Source organism: Solanum dulcamara, chromosome 7, assembly GCF_947179165.1.
Source record: "Solanum dulcamara chromosome 7, daSolDulc1.2, whole genome shotgun sequence".
Lineage (NCBI taxonomy): Eukaryota > Viridiplantae > Streptophyta > Magnoliopsida > Solanales > Solanaceae > Solanum > Solanum dulcamara.
Window position 1 is genome coordinate 21,630,151 of NC_077243.1, and position 14,520 is coordinate 21,644,670.

Here is a 14,520-nt window from a genome sequence, read left to right on the forward strand (position 1 = left end):
TGACAAAAATTAAACAAACTATTTATATCAGTTAAAAGTTAAAGATTAAAGTATTTCTATCCCAAAAAAAAGAAATTACTTTTTTTAAAAAGAAATTATTTTTAAAAAAAATAAAATTTAAAATATTTTGCTCACGCACGCAATCACCTCTCCCCCTTCCCCCACCACGATCCCCGTCCTTTTATTTTTTTAAATTGTTTTTATAAAATATTTTTAAAAAACTCATACTTCACCCCTTCACCCCATTCCTTCCTAAAAAATGTTATTATTTTTTTAAAAAAAATAAAATTATACGTACCCCATCTAATCTTCCGCTCTTAATTTATATATTTTTTTATATATTTTTCTCGTTTTATGTTAGATATGTACATATATTTTTAGGAAAATATTTTTTTCTATTTGCGTACCGAATATAATAGAAATAAAATTTTATTTTAAAAAAAGTTTTGCGGAAAGTAAAAAATACTTTACTAAAATCATATGTATATATCTAACACAAAATGAGAAAAAAATTTGAAACCGGAGGATTAGGTAGGGCAAGGTATAATTTTATTTTTTAGAAAAAGAATCTAAATTAGTATTTAAGGGGGGAAGAGGGGGGGGATAAAGTAAGAATTTTTTTAAAACTTTTATAAAGGAAATTTAATAAATAAAAATAAAACTAAAAAATTGGGGTGAAGGTATGGTGAGAGAAAGTGGTGGAGTGAGGTAAGAGAAATATTTTATATTTTATTTTATAATTTTTTTGAACGGGAGATAGTAATAATTTAATCTTAATTTTAACTAATTTTAATAATTTATTTAATTTTGTTAAAATGAAATGTTTTATCTATGTAAAGTGTAATGTGACAATTTTTTTTAAATGAAAGAGAGTTAACGCACACACCATGAGAAAAGTGAAATAAAAGAGAGGGATATGTTTACCAAACTAATAATTGATAATTTAAGTATGAAACTCACACTCCCAATAATTTAAGTATGAAACTCAAAATATGAGATAACTGAGTTATATTTTTAACACTTATCTCAAAATAAAACCTACAAATTATAATTTTTTTTATGTTTTGCACCCTTAATCTATTTAACTCTTTTCTAGTTTGCAATATGATATGGTTTTTGAAAGTCCGATCAAAAAATAAGGCTTGAATGGTTGGCTTCCGAGGCAAAGGGCTTTTATATTTAGAAATTAATGGTTATGTCCCAATGATGTAAGAATTTACTCTCTGGACGGTCCATACTTTATTTAAGCTCCACAGACCCCAGTCATCCATAGAGAGCAGTGCACATTACTGTCTGATTTAATAATTGCATTATTTATTTGGGTCATGGTGCCTTTATGTTCCCCCAACCTCCTCTTTTATTTGATTCAACTCTCAAATTTTAATAGTCATGTTTTTCATAAAAAATATTTTTTAAAAAAAATAAATTTTTGCTTTATTTGAGAACAGTATTTGATCATAAAATTTCTAAATTAAATTAGAAATTGTATTTTAAAAAGAATTTATAACTTATTTTTCATCTCACTTTTTTTATTTTTAAAGTTATATATATTTAAGTATATTCAAGCATGAACATTATTTTTATCAAAAAAAATTTCATTTTTAACTCTAACTCCATAAATTTCAAAAATACTATTTGAAATTTGTGGCCAAATGCTTCCTTTATTGAAGCCATGCCACTTATCTATCATTTTTAAAAATAAAAATAATGTGATAATTCTTTCTTTTGATTGTTTATTATCATAGGAGTACCATTTTTAGCTTGTGATCACATGAAGTAACTTTATGTTTATAAACAAAACAAAATTAGGGAGACATTTCTTGAAAGCTATTCTTCAATCATAGACAAAAGGACCTCACATATGATAATGACACTTATTATGATTATAATCTGAAATGACATAATAACTAATCCATTTATCATAAGATGAATCCAATGGAATTAAATGAGGAGATAGGTACCCATAGACAAAGGAAACTCACTCCCACCCAAACACCCTTTATGATGAGACAAAAGCCAAATTAATATCATACCATATATTTCCTCTGGAAAAAAGAGTACGGTTGGATGAATTTATAGCTTATGCTTTATAAATTAAAGTCATAAATTATTATTTTTTAATTTTTAATTTAGTTTTGTTATTTTAATTTAAAGATGAATACTTAAAAAGCATCTTTTAAGTCTTATTAAATATTCCAAAAATGGTTTAAAACTATCTTGACTTATAAACGGTTAAAATAAATCAATTTAAATAGTCTTTAAATATAAGGAGAAACAAGAATTAATCCAGAACAGTACTCTTTTACGCTAGTGAAATAATTTTGGGACGTCAAATTAAATAGATAGTTGAGCTGAATTTAAATAGGTTAAAAATAAGTGGAATTAAAAAATAATCCATCCAAAAATTACTTAGGCTGAAATAAATTGGTGCTAAAATGGATTGGAAACAGATCATAACTCAATCCATAAGTACCTAATAAAACTCTTTTTTCCTTAATTATGATTATATAGAACATATTTTCTCGCCCACTTCAATTGATTTGTCTTACTTTTCTTTCTAGTTCATTTAAAAAAGAATGTCTCTTTTCTTTTTTAACAATTCTTTAGTTTCAATTTTTTCATCATGGTATGTTTAAGACCACAAGATTAAATGACATTTTAATATATTCTACATATATTTAGTTTAATATCACAAAATTCAAAGGTATTTTTTATTTTCTCAAACTTCTTGCCAAGTCAAAACCAAACAAACAAATTAAAACGGAGAAAGTATCAAATGAAAAAAATATCTTTTTGAAAATATTTTACAAAGTTTCTCGTTATTCAATTTGAGCTACATAATAACCCAATTTTTAGATGGGCGGAAAAGTTGTCCTATGCAGGGAGAATTCAACTTGTTCAAACTGTAATATTTGGGATTCAAGTTTCCTGGGCTCAAATGTTCATCATTCCAGCCAAGGTTATGAAGGCAATAAAGATTTACTATTGGTATGATTAGTAATTATTCCACTTTGGTGATTAATGAAAAGTTACTTAATTACCCAACTGAAACGGGTTTGGCTAACCTGAGTTGAGCTAATAAATATCCGGGTCGATAATAACTCGCCTAAACTTGAATGGATTGGATGAATCGTGTTTTCATGAGTTAATATTTAATCATTCCTAATCAAGATGGTCTAAATAAACTTCGAGGACATCCGATGTAAATTTTATGGAGAAAATGTTAAAAAGGTCAAAGATGAATACTATAAAGAAAATAGATGACAGAATGGTCCTGTTTAAGAGTGCTATCGCGTAGGTCGATAGAGCCCATACCAGAGGTCCAGAGCACATAAACATGTACAACTAACAATTGCAGCAATGTCTGACCTACAAATTATCACAATTATGACTTTTCTCTTGATTTACAAATGTTGATTACTTCACTAAACACAAGGTTCATATGCTTGGACTAAGGCCCTTTCTTTAGGAAAAGATGTGCTAAAGCTGGATATTCAAGATCTTTTTTGACAAGATGGTATCCGGATCACCTTATACGCACCTCAATTAATACATCAGGCAACCTGCCAAACCCGCAATAGTACCCTCCCCTCCCCCCCCCCCCCAGGTTACCTCAACCATTCAGCCAATCTCCTTGGAAATGTGGACCATCTCGAGAGTCAAAAATATCATGGCAAGTACCCCCAGCAAGTCAGCAACCACAAATATATTGTATTTTAGACCAAAGACAGAAGTTACAGATTTCTTCTATAGGCCTAAAGAATGAACCAACAAGGCATGTACAAAGTCCAACTGAACAAACAGTGGAAAAAGACAACCTAACCGCATATGCCATAGAGGCAGGGGCAGATGTAGCATACGGTCACGGAGGGTTCATCTGAACTCAGTACTTTCAATGCATAAAATAAATTTATATATAAATTCAATGAAAGGTGATTCCAAAGCAGTTGTCTTAAGTTCTATATAGAGTTAAAATACTTCCCACCGCCTCCACACTATACGCTGAATCAAAAGTGGACAGCAGAAAATGGACACTATTAAATCTAGTATAGCAGCAGAATTTTTCCTTAGATAATTCTACGCACTCTAATACATAGAAAGTGCAACCAATGAGAATTTGGTGCAGAACAAATAACAGTTCCCACCTTCCCTGTCCGCCCTGGTCCAAAAATAAAGAGTTGGTGCAGCTAATTCGACTCAATTATCATAGTTGCAGGTATATATCAGCTACTGGGGATATGAAATAGACAAAAGAATTAGAAGAATGACCCACCAAACTTGTTTAACCATGGAGGAGCAGAGTAGATGGAGTGACTGAAGTAAGATAGCAACATGCACACAAATTGAACATATTGACCTGAGGTTATGTAACACCTTTCCACACTTGTCCTCATTTTCTGATATAATGAAAGATCTTTCATGTTTTATCCAAAAAGAAAACTAAAAGAAAACCATCTCGATTAATTTTCTGAAATTTATGTTGACACTTCTAATATGGTTTCAGCCAAGTCAATGAAAAGAAGAGGTAATCACCTTCCAATGGCACAGATGAAAAGTATTCTTGAAATAGGATCATGGCCTGCCTTCCTTACATGCATATTGCTTATAGTTCAGACACTCCAAGCAATATAAAAGCCGAGAAGCAGCAAATATGCTCTATTTATCAACTTCTGCCTTCAAACACTTTGTGTCCTGTGCAATTCTTTGCTGCAGTGTAATACACACTGTCTCTCGTGACTCCTGCACGTACGTATACATAATGCATATTCTTTGCTATATATCATATGAAAAGAATGAGTGTCTGCATGCAGTCCCATCAAGAACAGTATTAGCAGATTAATCAGTCATTGTAATATAATGATTACATATATGCCCACGGAAGTGTTTGTGATGTCTTGAAAGTTGAAATGCAACCCATCTAAAAGTGTAAGCAGAACAGTCATCATCATTAAGTAATACAAATATATTTACTTCACTGAAGAAGAAATTCCCAAAAAACACTAACGAGGAGAAGGATATATCTTATAAAACAGAATGGCAGCTGCAGCTTATCTATAAGTGACTCGGTCCACATCAGCAGAATCGTCAAGCTTTATGAGAGACTGCAGCTAGAAAACTCTATGGACTCATCCAACTTACTAGAAGCTTTTGCTTTTCGTGTCACTACAAGTGTTTCTTTTTGATGAAATATATCTCTTTACATGATGAAAAATACAATATGACCTGGCTACTCATATGTGAGAACATAAAGCATAATCCTCCCAAGGTATAGCATGTTACATTTCTTACCCCCAAAAGAAAAAAATCGCATGTTACATTTTAAAACTTAAAGTACTCAACCCATCCATGCTTGATGTTCAAAACTTTAAGCCTTCAAACAAATTGACATATTCATACATGCTTCAATCCTGCACTTCCTAAACCATTCCAGTCATAGTATCTTACTTGATGTTTGATGTGAAGCTTTGACCACACCATTCTTGGATACATGTGTTTATCCCACGAAATTTTGACATACAAAATCATGAGCTTGGCTCGAATTAATCACTTTTTGAAACTATAATACATGCAATTGCGTTATGTACCTTGGTAGCCGAGTCAATCATCAATGTGTCATCTACTGCAAGTCTGCTTTCTTCCCCTCCAATGCATATATACGTAAAGTTCTAAGACTTTCAATTTCTCAAACCCAAAACACCACTGAGTACTGGAAGATTATAGAAGTTTGGTTTTATATTCACAATAATCTTGGACTGAAGCTTCAATCACGAAACAGGATCACCTAATGGAGCCTCAACCATGGACTCGATGACTCACTCGAACTCAAATCTCTTTAAATTCTGGCAGAGAAAATGGTGTACATAGGTACTACAGTGGTTTACAGGTGGTGTTTATGGTTCTTGGTGGCGGACGAAGGGATCTAACAGTGGTGGTGTTTGGTGGTTTCCACCATTTTCAGACTGGTCCGCGGTGGTCGTCGTATCAGTGTATGATCTCCATTTTACTGCCCAAGTCAGACTTTGTCTTTCTTTTGGGAGGCTAATTAGGATAAGCTAGGAAGGAAAAAAGAAAAGAAGCGACTCTGACAACTGCTTCTGGAGCTAGAGTGCAGGCTGTAGATAACTTTAGTTCCTTAGCAACAAGTCTTCAGAATCTTCAAATGCAGCTTCCAGTAAAAGAAGTCGGTGAAAGTCCACCTATAAATGGTTGACTGAACTAAATAACAGGAACACAGATAAGTTTCTCTTTTTCAAGTGACTGTAAAAGAGAGAGGTGACTCTACTGCAGATCACATAAGTACTGCTATAAGTTGATGACATCCATGTGGCCAAACCAAGAGCAGAGGTGCCTAGCTAAGCATATGGAAGAAGCTGAAAAGGAAGAACAGCCACAAAAAAAAGGTGGGAGAGAAGCTTGAAGTTGCTTGCTAGAATCAAGATTGACTACACAGCAAAACAATCTAACACAGTTAAACTATGAATATAAAGGAACAATGACGACAAACCATTAAATCTTTAAACATGCTAACTATGATTGTGCATTAGCCAAGTCATCTGATGAAAAAGCTCAGCTTGGCAGTTGGCTCCCTTAAGCTCAAGAGCTAGTTTTATACCAAGTTATAAACTTGATCTCCTTATATTGAGCTGGATTGTTAGACAAGCAAGCTTGAAGAAACAAAACTAATGTTGTTGACTTTTACTCACAGCTTTTTGCTTCAGTCTAAAGTACAAAAAAACAAACAGGATTTTGGGTACCAAATGCACTTGCATAAGTGCAATTACACGAGTTTTCATTCTCTTCCCTCGTACCTTCCATCCTGATCTCCAACAAAATCTTTAATCCTTTCGTATCAATGACCTCATCATTCTTGTTGTCTTTTTATCGAATCATTCCACTTCCCTTTTGAGTCTTCGCCACAAATTTTATGCGGTTCTGCTTCATTGCCCTCTCCTCACAATACTGTCAACTTCTAAAGCCCCTCATTGACAACCAAGCAGTAATGTCAGCCACAAGGTTCCCTCGTTTTTGTATTATTTACACAGGTATTCCTTTGCCATCTCTCTCTTTCTCTCTGGATTTGGTTTTCATAACAAATCCAGGAAAATGTTTGTCGAGCCGTTGTTATCTTCACAACAATATTTCATATGTTTTTTGTTCTTCAGCATGCTGGGGTACCAGTTCATGCTCGGTTTAGTTTGTACACAAGCCTAAACCAAGTTCAAGGCAGAGTATTTTCAATCAAGTCAAGTTCCAGAGTCCATAGGCTCCTCTGCTACTCAAACAAAAGTCAAACCTCTGAAGCTCTGATTACACCTCCAACATGGACCAAGACGACAAGCCTTTTACAAATTGCATTTAGCTTGAAACTTATTCATACTTATGCAGTTATGCTCTTGCTAGATATAAATCCATCAATGATTGTGGTTCACTAGACACTTATAATAGTAATTCTTTCACACACCTCTTTTGGAAGAAAAAGATGAACTAATAAAAAATCAGACAAGAACCAAGAAACAAAGGGAAAAAGTCACCTATCAAAGAAATGAAAAACAAAAAAGAAGGATCCCTTAACAAGAAGGCCAAAGATGAGAACAAGGGTATTTATAGCTCCTGATAAACAATATGCGCAACATATTATTGATCTATTGACGCATGATGAGAGATGTAGACTGCACTACTGCAGCATATGAATTTTTAACACACTTTTTATTTGGTAAGTTCCTCTATCTATTGTATAAACGGTCTGTACATAATCAAAAGCAACCTGCAATACTTGAAACACTAACTCTATATTTCTGCAAAACAATACAACTTGCAGCTAATATGAATTTGATCAATCAGAGTTTAAGCACAACTAAGTCGACCTCTGGTAAATTGGAACCAGAATTCTATAAGGTCAGGGGAAACTCATGCTCGGGATACTTCAACTCGACCCCGAAATTTCAGATCAATGATCACTAAAAACTTCTTCAAGCTATAGCATTTCTCCTTCACACCAGATGGAGGCTCAAAAGCACTTCGAGTAACTAGTATGGAGGGGATATATCTGATTTACACTCTGTTGCCCACCAAAGGTTTCTAGCTCAATAGCATTTGGATGCACAAATGCAAAGGAACCTCCTGAATTACCAAATACAATTTTACAAACTCATTGTCAATCAGTCGCAGTCGGTGTTGTCAAAGGCATGCTTAAAACTTAATCGAGGAGAAGAGCAGGTTGGTCACTGCACCTCACTGTGACTGTTCAGTGAAGACATAAATGTGCTGAAGCCTGCAAAAAAAAAATTTAGCCAACAAAGTATTATCTGGAAAAGGATGTAAATTCATGAGGCCAATGGTTCTGTCTTGAAAACAGAAGCAATGCACATAATTTTTCCTTTATAAACATGGTATCCAGGCCAGGTTGTGTGCACCTCAACTAATTCCACGGAATACCTCTCAACTCCCACCAGCAACAGGTACGAGGTAACCTTGTCCACCAAGGTTAGGACAAATGAGAAGTAATCACCTAGTTTTTTTTGTCTATGTTGGGATTTAAACCTAAAACCTCAAGGTTCTCAACCCACTTCGTTGACCCACTAGGCCACACCTTTGGGTGCTAGACAATAATTGTATCTGGCAAAACAATTATAGTAGCGCTCACATGGTTACAAGGATAAGACATAACAATCCCGGAATAAATGTGGAATTAATAATATATTATATCCCGCATTTGGTTGAATTTTTCGAAAAATGCTCTTTTCTTTTTTTGAAACTGGCATTTTTTCACGACCCAAAAACTGAGGTCATGATGGCACAAATCCTAAAACCTTACCTGATGTGTAAGCCTAAAAGTAAAACTCATACGAGACTCCCAAAGGAAAAGACATGCCACGATTTAAATGAAAAGAAAGGCAATGAAGAAAGTATCCCAAAACCTGATGTCATAAGTATAAAGAACATCTAATACAAGGTTCGAGTCTGAAGATACAACATAAGTCTTTGAATGATACAAAAGTCTGAGAATACACAATCCGCTAGAATATCAGCTGTCACGTGAGGTAACCTGACTAGTATCTGCATCAAAACGGACACAGAAGTAGGGGTGAGTACAATTCACATGTACTTAGTAGGTTTTACCCGACTGAGTATAAGGAATTAATCAAACCTATAAAATAAACTAAAGAACGCTTCCACCTGCATATAGAAAAGTCCCACTTCGGCATCGGTGCCGCCAGTTTATATATATAATGGAGCGAGTAAAGTAAATCCATAATAATAGCTCATAATCACAATTAACCAGATAATTCAAGCAACACAGATATCAATGCAATGCAATATGATGATGTAATGATGTGGTAGTATGGTGGAATCAAGACTGTCGCACAGCCTTTCGTATACACCTGCGAATTGTGCTACCAAGCAGGACCCATGGGGGTCTCGCAGACCATATACCTCAATCACAATATCTCATTATCCTTACCACCTCCTTGTGGTCAAGGGATCACAATGCATACACTACCCTGCCGTAAAATTGCCTCGGACAGGGACTCAAGATACATAGGTTTAAAGGTGCTTCATTTTCTTTCTCAAAAAGAATTTCTATATTGCTCAACTTTTCATGTTACATGATACGATCAATGAGGATGAATGCATCAAAATACATATGGTATGGAAGTAATATTCAACTTACATGTGGTACAAGGTTCAAAGTTCTCAAAACTTAACTTACACATGATATTCACCCTCAATAAATAGTAATGGGAAGGAAGTACTTCCATTTAAATATTCACCCCTTTCTCACCAATATTTCAATACTCAAGCATGCTCAAAACCCCCAACTCAACCTCTCAGGCGGGCATCACAAGTCAAATAATATACTTAAGCTTCTCTCTTAGGCAAATCACGAATCACATGCTCTCAAAGCAAATTGGATAACAAATAAGGCCTCCACACGAGCTATGTAATTCAAATAAGCCCTCACACAGCAGCGCATTAATAAATAAGCCCTCACACAGGCATCACAATATATATGACATTCTCAACTCATACTACAACCTCATCCCAAAGTCTATAACATATGAATAAATAATTACCCCATCTCAATCTCAAAGAAGAATAGTCAAGCCTACCTCAATTGCCGAAACCGCACTCGAACACCTCCACCGAACAAGCAACTCTCGAATTCAACGCCCGAACTAACAACCCACTATCAACAATAAAACATGCATATCACAAGAAATCTAATGACACCCATATTGATAGATTTCGGAATCGGGCGTAAAATGATCCAAAAATTAATTATTTTCGAAAAGGATCAAATCTGAAATTTTATTTGAAAATTATGTTCTACACACCGAGTAGAGTTCGTGGCTGAAAAACCCATTAAAATCGAGCAAGAATCGAGTTCCAAATCATGAAAATACAATTTTCTAACTTGGAAAAAAACCCCATAACCCACTTTTGAAATCTTGATTTAAAGATGTTTTGGAAGATAATAATTGTACAAACTGGTAAAGAATAATCTCACCACGATGTTCCTTGCGGAAAAACTCACAATTTAGACCCAAGAATCATTAAAAACGGAGCTAAGATGACCAAGAAACAATCCTCCAAAAATCACCATAATTTCATTCCGAAAATGGCAAGAGACAGTACCTTTGAACAGAGATTTACCAGAAATGAAGCCTCTACAGCTAAAACTGATCACACCACAACGATCCTTACGAAAAACTCAGCAATTTAGCCTCAAAAATCGCTGAAAACGGATCTAAAATGCTCAAGATATCAAATCTCAAAATTCATCAAAAATCTAATCCGAAAATAGGAAGGACAACTGCTATAACACGAATCTTACCTCAAACAAATCTTCCCCATCACTTTTCGATTACACCATTGTATTCCTATGGAAAAACTACACAATTTAGAGCTTTGAATCACTGAATTCAGATCTAAGATGACCAAGAAATCATCTTCCAAAGTTTACAAAAATCTGAATCCGAAAATGGTCAAGGCAACATCTAAAACATCAAATCTTACCAAAAATGAAGCTTCTTAATCAAGATTTCGAGCTCAACAATGGATTCCTCGCGAAAATCTCTTGAAGATAAACTCTTGAATCACAAGATTTGGACTTGAAAAGCTCAAGAAATGAGGGTTCAAAGTTGAGAGAAAATTCTGAAAAATCTGCACTTTTGCACCAGATTTTTCTGGTTTTACATTATTTAAAGTCTCCGAACGGACCCTCGAAATTCGTTCGGAACCCGATAAAAATAAATCAGATATGCTACCCCACTAAATTCGATATTCCGGACTCAATGACGCATTCAAAATTATCATACGAGATCATTTTAATAAAAAGTGGATCCCATATCAAAGTGTCATTTTAAGGCAAATTCCACAATGGGCCTCGGGATTAGACCGGAAACTTCGGGAAGCAAACAAAGGGTCGTTCTAGACCAAACTCAACATTCCGGAACTAATCGCACTGTCAGAATTTTCATCCAAGTACGTTTTTCAAGAATGTTGATCAAAGTCCACCATAGGCTAACTTTCAAAGTCAAAAGCGCCAAAGGGCCATTCCGGAGTTGATGGAACCATCAGAATTCAAATTTTAGGTCTCCTTGATCCGAAACTCGAAAAGTCGCAACTAAACCAACTTAGGCCTTCAAAGTACTAAAATGGACTCGGGACCTCTAAAAATTCAGCCAACACTTCTTCTAGATCAAAAACTATCCCCCGAATCCAATGGAGTCGTTGGAATTCCATTCTGAGTATCGAAACTTCGAAAGTTGACCAAAGTTAAACCTTGACCTAAAATTCCTTAAGTTCCCAACTCAAGACCTCAAATCCAATTTCCATATTTCGGAGCTGCTGGAATTGACGAAAAATTTGCACTAATGATAAGGGTAAAATGGTAATTTCACACAAATTTTTAAAAATGACCCTCAAGGTCATTACACATTTGGTTGAATTTTTCATTGGTATAAGCAATTTGGGGATTATTTATACTACAATTGTGGTATTATTTTTATACCATATTCAATGTGGGATAACAATTCCATGATAAAACAACAATATGGAAAATATGCCCTTCTCGAAAACTCTTCCCACATAGTCCTTTAAGAAGGCCAACGTTAAAATTAGAAATAAAAGTTTATCCAAGTTTATTTAGTATAAAATTAACCAAATATGTGTGATACTACACCTTGTATATCCCACTTTTAATCTAATAAACCAAACATCTACCAATAAAAGTATGTCACTTGATAATCCCATCATTATTTAGTCCCCATACTATAACCCTAGTACAACTTGTTCACAAACCAAACGACCCCTTATAGTATAGGACGAATAAGTTAAATATTAGGATCACGAAAATTACAAATGTAGTATAAGAAAACCAATAACTAGATATGATTTTAAAAGTAAAACCCATGTCTTTGTACTTAAATCAAAATGCTAAGACTTTTTTAACTTGATTAACATGGTTTTTCTTCTCTTTTTTTTTTGAGAAGACATGTAACGGTATATTGGAGAATCAACAACACAGAGCCAAAACAGTGATTATAATCAAAGTCATCAATGTTACAATACCTGGGGAATCTAAAACTTGTAAAATTGACTCCAAATCATCACCATCATAGCTTTACACCAAAAACAAAAAAGAAGAATACAGTTCATCTTGATCTTCTGAGTCTGGCTACCTGTATCTTTAAAACATCTACATTTTATCTCCTTCCAGAATCCAGACTGACCACCAAATAGTTGTTGGGACAATATTCCATCTGTCTTTGTTAGTTTTACAGTTTCTCCCTTCATTCCAGCATGGAGCTCAGAAGTGCTTCCTGGCATTGCCCATCCAACACCCCCCAAGCCTGATGAACAGATCCCATATTTGTCTAGTTACTACACAATGTATAAACAGAAGGTTTAGTCTCTGCCGCTTGTCCACACAAATAGCATCTTGAGCAGATTTGGATTCCATTTTTCTTAAATTGTCCTATGTTAGGACTTAGGATAGCTTCTCTAGCCATTATTCAAGTAAAGCATGCAACTTTGTATGGTATATCGACACTCCAAATATGTTTCCATGGCCATAAGTTGACTTGGCCACATCCTGATTCATATCTTTGTACACTGAGCTAACTGTAAATATCCCACATATATGTTCATGCCAGCTAAGTGTGTCATCCACTTCCTGCAGTCCTTTACATTGTTCCACAGTATTGAAAAATTCTGTGGTTTTAGGCAATTCACAATCAGATAAAGGTCCTTTAAAAGTGATGTTCCAACCCTGCATGGACCATAGCTCTTCCACTATTGCTTCATGTTGTTGGTTTAATTAATACATATCTGGAAAAATCTGTTTTAGACTACCAGCACCCAGCCAATTATTTCCCAGAACACAGCTTTCCTATCATCATTTATATTAACATTCAACTTGGTATGAGGTGTGGCCAAAGATTCCTTGTGGTTTTCCAGATACTGGTACCATAAGGACTGTTTACCTGTCTAGTCTTCTAGGGACCTTCCATGCCATACTTTGCCTGTATCACCTTCCCCCATAATGTTTGGTCCTCCTTAATGGATCTCCAGTCCTCCACAGCCACTTCATTAAAAGGCACTTATTCTGCTTCCTCAAACTTTTAATTCTCAGACCACCTTTTTGTTTGTCAATAGTCAGGACTTTCCATCTGACCAAATGGAACTTAAACTTCTATTCTTTGTTCTGAACATAGTTTTTCTTTTCTTTGATCTGATGAAAGTTAACATGGTTTTCCACCCATATATTTTATTTAATTGTGAAAGTTTAAGTTACCCTATCCATTGAACTGTTATTTTGTGTTTAATATTGTTTTCTTTATGCATTGTGTTGAATTCCACATTGGCTCACTTAGGGATGGAGGTCTCTTTATATGGTCTAGGGAATCCTTCCCCTCATGAGCTAGTTTTTTGGGTTGAGTATATGATATAGAGCAGGACTCATCTCAATTCTCATTTCTCGATGTTGGCCCCCATATCAAAATTGTCCACGCTCCAAATGTTCAATCATGAGGGAGGGGGGTCCCACATTGATGTCAAAGGGATTGGTGGCCTTTTTAATATGGCTGGGGCAGCCCCAAAATCTATTTCTTTACATGATATGTCAGGCCCATCCCAATCATTAGTCACCCGATGTAGAGCCCCCAACTTATATCGTTCATGCTCTAGATGTCTAGTCTTGGGCATACGGGGTATTGAGTCCCACATAGGCTCACTTAGGGATGGGAGGTTTCATTATATGATCTTGGACAATCCTTCTTTCATGAGCTAGCTTTTGGAATTGAGTTAGACTCAACGTCTATTAACACATTGTATAGTATATATGCAGCTTTATTGTTTCTTCATTATGAGCCGCAGTTTACACTCCAAACCCTAGCAACCTTGGCTTTTTCTATATTATTCGTCTTTGACAACAACGGTTGTAATGACGAATCAGGATTTTGCAGTCCTCAGCAGAACATCTAAGAATTAACACTTTCTTTTCTGAAAACTGAT